Here is an 8,680-nt window from a genome sequence, read left to right as displayed (position 1 = left end):
ACACGTAGCGGTCGTAGCTCATGATGGTCAGGAGGGAAAACTCTGCTGTGATGAAGAACAGAAAGAAAAAGAGCTGAGCTGTAGAGAGCCTGGTGCAGGAATGGCTAGAAGAGAGAGGCCATAGTCAGATCAATTTAGTCAGGCTGACAAAGCAGGCTTCAGCCTCAAGGGCATAGCAAGAGGGAAAGCACGTAGACTTGTGATAAGATGAACAAAGACAGACTGTAAAAGAAGAATTAGAAGAACTCTGCTAGCCATGAAATTGCAAAAGTGTAGCTATAAACTTAGCCGATCAGCATAGTGACGCATATGGCAAGGCAACCAATGATGAGCTTAGCTTTTGCAATATGCATGAGTTAATTAAGCCCTGTATTTAATCGCCACTCTAATTATCAATAAACGAGACTTTGCAGATGACCAAATTGGTGTCCGTGTCTCCCTTCTCCGACAAATGGTGACCCCGACGCCGTCCCTCCGTCGCTGAAAAAGAAAACGGGGGAGAACACGCCACGGTCGGTGAAGTTGAGCTTGGGGCCTGCTGCAACCGGGTCGGTGTCAAACGACGTAGGAAAGACACCCTCAGGAGCTACAGAGGTGGTCCTGGGCCATACGTGCTGCCGAAGCCGGAGAGTTGCAACGGCGCCGACGGTAAAAAATGGACAGGCAAGCAGCATATGATTTATTTATAGCACATATAGATAAGTTAGGGCTAAAAGAGCTTAATCCCAGGAAGGACATACCGGGGTTGTTAGCCTGGGGTTCTGCTAAAGGCTTATTCACTAACCCTCATAGTGTGCATGAGTTAAATGAGTGGCGTAAGTTAGGGGATGTACTGTGGGAGGCAGTGTTAGCAGATGATAAGACAGCAAAAAAGTTAGGAAAAATCTGGCAAGTAGTTCATAACGCACTCTTAAAGCAACAGGCAGAGAAAAGGGCAGCACAGCAGGCAGTAGAGGCATATAAAAGAAATGCTCAGTATGGTGATAATGAGCCCCTTGCACCAAGCACAAGAAGGGTTGAAATACCTATTCTTAAAGACACGGCAGGAATGGCCGATGGGGCTAGTTGCACTTGGCCCTCTGCACCCCCCTCAGAAGAACTGGGGAATACTGCTGCTAAAGCAGAGGAGGTAATTGCAGAGAGCGAAATATCTCAACCTTGCGGCGTAGAATCCCCTTGTCGGCCTAAACCTAGCATCCCTAAACCTGCCAGTGAGCCAGATCCTGTCCCTAGGGCGGAAAGCGACCTGCGGGGGGAAGTGGCAAGGCAGAGGAGGGAGGCATGGAATATGCTAGCTAGACACGGCCTGGAGACTGGGGATGATGCCGCTGTAAGCGCAGTCAAAGTCTGGACCTTTCCTGTAACATACACACAGGGAGTAAACCAACAAGGACAAGCTGTACAAGTAGGAGAGTATGAACCACTTGATTGGAAGTTGCTAGCACAGTTACGACAGACAGTGAGTCAGTTCGGGTTTCGCAGCGAGCCAGCCAAGCAAATGCTAGACTATCTATTTGACACATATTTGTTACTGCCAAATGATCTAAAAAGCATAGCAAAATTGATTTTCACACCACATCAGCAAATGCTATTTAATGCTCACTGGCAAGCTCTTGTTGCCGAGGCAGTTGCAGTACAAAGAGGTCAGGGTGATCCCTTAGCCGGGATCACAGCAGATGAATTAATGGGAGTGGGCGCATTCCGCAGGTCAGAAACTCAGTTACTCCCAGGGGCCGACAGGGTTAGAGAAGCCATGCGTATCGTAAGAACTGCTATAGATCAGGTAAAAGATAGCTCAGGTATACCCATGTATATGGGAATAAAACAAGGAAGGGAAGAATCCTTTGGGGACTTTGTAGATAAGGCTACCGCTGCTATTGATAGGGCAGGAGTTCCAGAGTATATGAGAGGGGCGATGTTAAAGCAATGTGCGTTACAAAATAGCAATGAGGCAACAAAGAGGGTATTGTCAACTCTAGGAGCTAATTGGACGATAGAAGAGGCATTAGAAAGAATGGCGCTGCAGCCATCAGGGTCACAGGTTTTCTTAATTAATGCACTAAAAGAAATAGGTTTAGGGCTGCAGAAACAAGCTGAATCCACACAGTCACAGGTATTAGCTGCTCTTGCCCCGCTCCGTGCTTCCACAGCAGCACCGGCCACAGCGAACAACCGCCGACCTCCTTCAACGCGATGCTTTAGATGCGGAGGCGGAGGCCATTTTCGACGAGACTGCCGAGCCTCAGGAGTGTGGTGCCAGAACTGCCAGAACAACACCCACAACACGTCAGCTTGTCGCCGCCAATCGGGAAACTCCAGGCGGAGCGCGCCCGGCAGCCGCGCCCAGACACAAGTAGCCGCCGTAGCATCAGCGCCATCTCCTGTCTGCAACCAGCCACAACAGGGAGCCTGGGACTTGACTTGGCAGCCGCAATAAAAACATCATTATTAACAACACGCCCTGCTAAAGTCCCAACTGGAGTACAAAGCCCGGTAACTATTAAAGGACAAGCTTTTGGAGGACTAATAGTAGGACGTTCATCAAGCTCCATTTTAGGACTGTTTGTACTACCAGGTGTCATTGATACAGACTACACTGGGGAAATACAAATAATAGTCTATACTCCTTTTCCTCCTCTAACAATTGAGGCAAATCAGCGTATTGCTCAATTTATTCCACTTCCACAGTTAAGCCGGGGTGTTCAACCACAAACACAAACCCCGCGCAAAGACCAAAGTTTTGGGTCCTCTGGTGTTGCTCTGCTTACAATGGATCTCAATACTAGACCCAAAAAGGAGGTGAGGTTCACCTATGCAGGACGTACAATAAAAATGATGGGACTTTTAGACACTGGAGCAGATACCAGCATTGTTTCTCCAGAAAAGTGGCCCTGTGATTGGCCATCATTACAAACCACGGATACCGTGACGGGCGTCGGAGGGTTTACCCTCGCAAAGAAAACGCCCCCAATAAGGGTTACTATAGATGGGCAGGACTTGGTAACTGTGTTATCAATAGTTGCATTACCGCCCATGGTACATTGCTTAATTGGAAGAGACGTTTTAGCTCAGCTTGGAGTTGTTCTATCCAACGAGCACCCTTTGGGGTAATTGCCATTGCTTGGACTTTCCCAATCCCAATCACCTGGACTACCAATGAACCGGTAATGGTTAAGCAATGGCCTCTAAAAAGGGAAAGTCTAATACAAGCACATCAACTCGTGAAAGAACAATTTCAACAAGGACATTTAAAACTTTCCACAAGCCCATGGAATACGCCAATTTTTGTGATTAAAAAGAAATCAGGAAAATATCGTCTTCTACATGATTTAAGAGCAGTAAATGATCAAATGGAAGCAATGGGAGCATTACAACCGGGACTTCCCAATCCAGCCATGCTCCCACAACATTGGCCTCTTTTAATTATTGATTTAAAGGACTGCTTTTTTACTATAGCCTTACACCCCCAGGATACAAAAAGATTTGCATTTACCCTACCGGCAATTAACAGGGGGGAACCTGACAAAAGATATGAATGGACTGTTCTCCCACAAGGTATGAAAAACTCGCCTACCTTGTGCCAATTATATGTTGATGCGGCCTTGCAACCCCTAAGACTAAAATGGCCTGACACAATTATTTACCACTACATGGATGACATCTTATTCGCCCAGAAAACAGCATTTACAAATATTCAAATGCAGGAAATTCAAAATACTTTAGCAAAAGCATCTCTCATGATAGCTCCAGAAAAGATACAGCAATCTACACCATGGAAGTATCTGGGATGGACTATTACAAATCAAATCGTACGGCCGCAAAAACTTCAAATTGCTACAAAGATCACCAATCTAAATGAAGCACAACGCTTACTAGGAGATCTACAGTGGCTCAAACCAATTGTTGGAATACCCAACTCTCTGCTAGAGTCCCTCAGGCCAATGCTCAAGGGGACCGATCCAACCACACCTGTAACCATGACATCACAACAAAAAGACGCTCTCAATGGCATTATTCGCTGCGTCAATGAAGGATTTGTCTCCCGCCGGGATGTATCATTACCTATAAACCTTACCATTTGGAATACTCCTGATCATCTACTTGGAGCACTTACACAAACACAAAAGAAAACGGGGGAGATACAGGTACTAGAGTGGATAACTCCACCTTTACAAGCAAAAAGGACAATCAGTACAAAAATCGAACAAGTAGCTACCTTGATTCGTAAGGGTCGGGTAAGGATTCTGGAAATCACCGGAACAGGTCCGACTGCAATCCACCTACCCATGAAAAAGGAGGACTTAGATTGGTACCTCCTCAACTCTGAGGATTTACAAACGGCTTTGCTGGAAGCTGGAGCAGCAGTCAACACAGGACCACTGACACCACGTCATCTTCAGTGGTTAGGAAATTGGGACTGGGTATTAAAGCCAACACGATCGGAACAACCGATAGCAGGTGCTATCACAGCATTCACGGATGCCGGAAAGAAATCAAGGAGGGCAGCCATCACCTGGAAAGAAGGCCCTCGATGGAAAAAGCAGATAATAGACGCTGCTCCAGAGGACAGTTTACAAACATTGGAATTGCTTGCTGTTGTGTGGGCACTAAGTGAACTGCAAGGGTCTTTGAATGTGGTTACTGATTCATTTTATGTTGCAGGAGTAGCACAGAGAATTGAGGACGCCTCTGTGAAAGAGGTGCAAAACAAAAGACTCTATGAACTCTTGCTGCAGCTAAAGCGAGCAGTAGGAGCAAGGTTTAAGCCTTATTGTATCATACACATCAGAAGCCACAAGTGGGATGTAGGCTTGGGTGAAGGCAATGCCAGGGCAGATAGATTGGTTATGAATGTAGCAGATGATAGGGGGATTGAGGCAAGAGAGTCACACACACGATTTCACCAGAATGCTAAAGGATTGGTGCGTGAGTTCAAAATAGGCATACAAGAAGCTAAAGCAATAGTGAGAGCCTGTCCCACCTGCAGTCATCATAATAGCGGGGTGGGTCTTGGGTGTGGGGTAAATCCTCGGGGTCTAGAAAGTAATGAAATTTGGCAAATGGACGTTACACACGTAGCAGAATTTGGTAGGCTCAAATACGTACACGTCACAATAGACACCTACAGCAAGTACATTTGGGCTACCGCACAAACAGGAGAGAAGGCAATCCATGTAATAAGGCACCTAACAAGTTGCTTTGCAGTCATGGGAATGCCTAGGGAAATAAAGACCGATAATGGACCAGCCTATGTCGGCAAAAGAGTAAGCCAGTTCATGAGACTCTGGGGAATCAAACACATCACAGGAGTACCACACTCACCCACAGGACAAGCCATAATAGAAAGAGCCAATGGGACACTCAAACAGTACCTACTTAAGCACAAATCCATAGATGATCCACAAGAAAGGTTAGCTAAGGTTCTTTATGTTATGAATTTTTTGTGTGTGTTTGGGGAAGAGTCAGAACCGCCTGCAATTAGGCATAGAGGGAAGAGGGAAAGTAACAAGGAAGAAAGCACAAAAGCGTGGGTAAAATACCGGGATCCAAAGTCAGGGATATGGAATGGCCCTGCTGAGGTAATATACTGGGGCAGAGGTTATGTTTGTGTTTCTACTCCCACAGGAACAGTTTGGGTCCCTGCTAGGTGGGTGAAACCCATCCTAAATGAGCGAGTTGGTGGAAAGATTCCTGAGGACACCATTAGCTCCAGACGACCGAGAGCGGATACAACAGAAGTTGACGGTGACCTTACGGCCCTATTTACAGAAACTAGCACCATATAAACGCGCTGTCCGCAAGGCACTACAACGGCCGCCACCGAACTGGGTGGAGTGGATCGAGTATCACGCCTACCACGCCTACCGGGAGGAACAACGCCTTAACGGTCGCCCTTGTTGCGCGTGTGGGAAAGCGTGGTGTGAAGCTTGGGTGGCTCTAAAGTGTGGGGGCTGTGGGGACTGCTCGTGGGTAAGACAAAGAGCAGTATATAAATTGTGGTGCCAAGAGTGTCAAAGGAAAGACCAAAGACGCTCAAGCTGGGGTGCAGCATTAGAGGGGGAAGCAGGAGTACCATTTGTACAAGTCCGGAGTGTATATGAAGCACCAGAACAGCTTATGTTAGCTTGGGCCCGGTGGGAAGTAACTAATTGGCTCTGGAGGCAGAAAATCACTGCAAAATCTTGCATTGTTGCTGCCAGGTGCATGACTAAAGTGCCATATCTACCTTTCCCTCGGGTAGGACCAGTTAAGCCAGGTACCGACCCTGAAGAAGTATTAGACCAGTGCATAGAAAAGGTAAAGCAGTGGCACATAGCAGCAGACAATCCAAAATACAGGAGGGAGAAGCCACGTAAGCAACAAAAATAATACTCATCACACTGCTTACGCTTACTAACTTTGTTTACACAAATGCTTTTCCAATGGAGTACACACCTAGAGAAAATGTATGGGTAACATTTGCTAACATAACAAAGCAAGAATCAATCTGCTTGAGCTTGGGGGGAGCGCAAAATCCTTTCAAAACTTGTCTTGTAGGATTGCCAGTCTGGAAACCAAAAGAGTTTGCAGGGTATCTTAATAATAGCAACCTACCTACAAAAAGGGATGATGATTTGTTGCAGGGTTGTACTTTCCCTAGTAGTAATCCCTCACAACACGATGGATGCTGGCAATGTGAATTTGTCCTAGCTTTAGGCAAAACCTTAGCTTCCCCTCCAGAAGAGATTGACCTCTTCGGAAGCACTAACGCATCAATGGGAAGAAACGCAGGAGGATGGTTTAGTTTTATGCCCTTAGAAGACAAAAACTTTGCAACCCTTAATTCGGCTCTTACTAGTCTATCAACAATTCAGACTCAACTCTACCCTAAATGTAACGGTAGGTACATCACAAAGGCAAGAGCACTACCCCCAGGAATATTTTTAATTTGTGGGGATCGTGCCTGGAATGGTATTCCAGTGAGGCCACAAGGGGGACCCTGCTATCTAGGAAAACTAGCCATGTTTCATCCCAATGTAACTACTCTCATGCAGTTTGCAAGCAAGGCAAATAGAACAAAACGTAGTTTACACGATCTTGACTGCACCGGCATAGGGCAACCACACTTTTGGAGTGACTTTAGACAGGTAGCAACTGCTGTACTCCTCCCTCACGCAGCAGCCAGGAAAGCTATGGCCCTAGCCGAACAGTTAGGGTGCTGGGCAAAAGATGAATTTAACACCACCTCTCAGGTATTAGACATGATGGCCAGGGATGTCTCAAGTGTTAACCATGCAGTACTGCAAAACAGAGCAGCCATTGATTTTCTACTACTAGCGCAGGGACACGGTTGTGAGGAATTTGAGGGAATGTGCTGCATGAATTTGTCTGACCACTCTGTATCCATTCACAAAAAAATACGAGACATACAAGACAGACTACATGACCTAAAGGAGCAAAATGGTTGGGACATTGATGAATGGCTAAAAAGCCTGGGCCTTGGAGGATGGATTCGGACCATCATTAAGTATGCTATCATGATCTTAGGCGTATTCTTATGCTTAGCTTTGTTGCTTCCTTGCTTAATAACTTGCTTACAAAACTTCATTCAAAAAACTGTTAGCAAGGCTTGGCATACTAATCTTCTCGCTCAAAAAGAAAACGGGGGAAGTGTAGAGAGCCTGGTGCAGGAATGGCTAGAAGAGAGAGGCCATAGTCAGATCAATTTAGTCAGGCTGACAAAGCAGGCTTCAGCCTCAAGGGCATAGCAAGAGGGAAAGCACGTAGACTTGTGATAAGATGAACAAAGACAGACTGTAAAAGAAGAATTAGAAGAACTCTGCTAGCCATGAAATTGCAAAAGTGTAGCTATAAACTTAGCCGATCAGCATAGTGACGCATATGGCAAGGCAACCAATGATGAGCTTAGCTTTTGCAATATGCATGAGTTAATTAAGCCCTGTATTTAATCGCCACTCTAATTATCAATAAACGAGACTTTGCAGATGACCAAATTGGTGTCCGTGTCTCCCTTCTCCGACACTGAGCAGCACATCCTGCATAGGAGATGTGTCTGGTGTCCCAGAGGGAATTGTGCATGGCTTTGGGGACAGTGCTGCAGATGGAGCCCAGGTCAGTGAGGGCCAGGTTGAGCAGGAAGAAGAACATGGGGGTGTGCAGGTGGTGGCCGCAGGCTACGGCGCTGATGATGAGGCCGTTGGCCAGGAGGGCAGCCAGGGAGATGGCCAGGAAGAGGCAGAAGTGCAGGAGCTGCAGCTGCCGCGTGTCTGCCAATGGCAGCAGGAGGAAGTGGCTGATGGAGCTGCTGTTGGACATTTGCTGTGTCTTGGCATGGGGATCTGTAAGAAAAGTAATCATGGAATAGTTCAGTTTGGAGAGGATTTTAAATATCCCAGCCCAGCTTGGTGGCACTTTCCCCCCACTGCCTGCCCAGGGCTCTGCTGCCTGGAGCTGTCCCTGCCAGCAGCTGCTTCCTTGTGCCCAGGGCTGGGCCCTGTCAGTGCTGCCAGAGCCCAGCCCAGCCCTGGGGGCTCAGCTCTGCCCTGCACACCCCTCCCAGCACAGGGCACTGCCCAGGCCCAACTCTGCCTCTGCAGGCTCTGATGGCAACATCACAACAATCCTGAGGAGACTGGAAAAGCGACATTGATGCTGCCTGTATGGGGCCCAGTGCTGATTT

At 47.1% G+C, this 8,680-nt stretch overlaps 1 long non-coding RNA gene across 1 annotated transcript; it reads left to right on the top strand.

The window, feature by feature from the left end:
* Positions 1 to 401: 401 nt before the first annotated feature.
* LOC148218578 (uncharacterized) lies at positions 402 to 6,680 on the top strand. The gene is made up of 2 exons (XR_015800324.1): positions 402 to 663; positions 5,626 to 6,680. It is a non-coding gene; the product is annotated as an uncharacterized LOC148218578 (long non-coding RNA).
* The last annotated feature ends 2,000 nt before the right edge of the window (positions 6,681 to 8,680 follow it).

This window comes from Sturnus vulgaris, unplaced genomic scaffold (assembly GCF_052056855.1).
Source record: "Sturnus vulgaris isolate bStuVul1 unplaced genomic scaffold, bStuVul1.hap1 Scaffold_180, whole genome shotgun sequence".
Taxonomy (NCBI): Eukaryota; Metazoa; Chordata; class Aves; order Passeriformes; family Sturnidae; genus Sturnus; species Sturnus vulgaris.
Note: the sequence above shows the minus strand (reverse complement) of the source record. Positions and strands in the feature narration are given on the sequence as shown.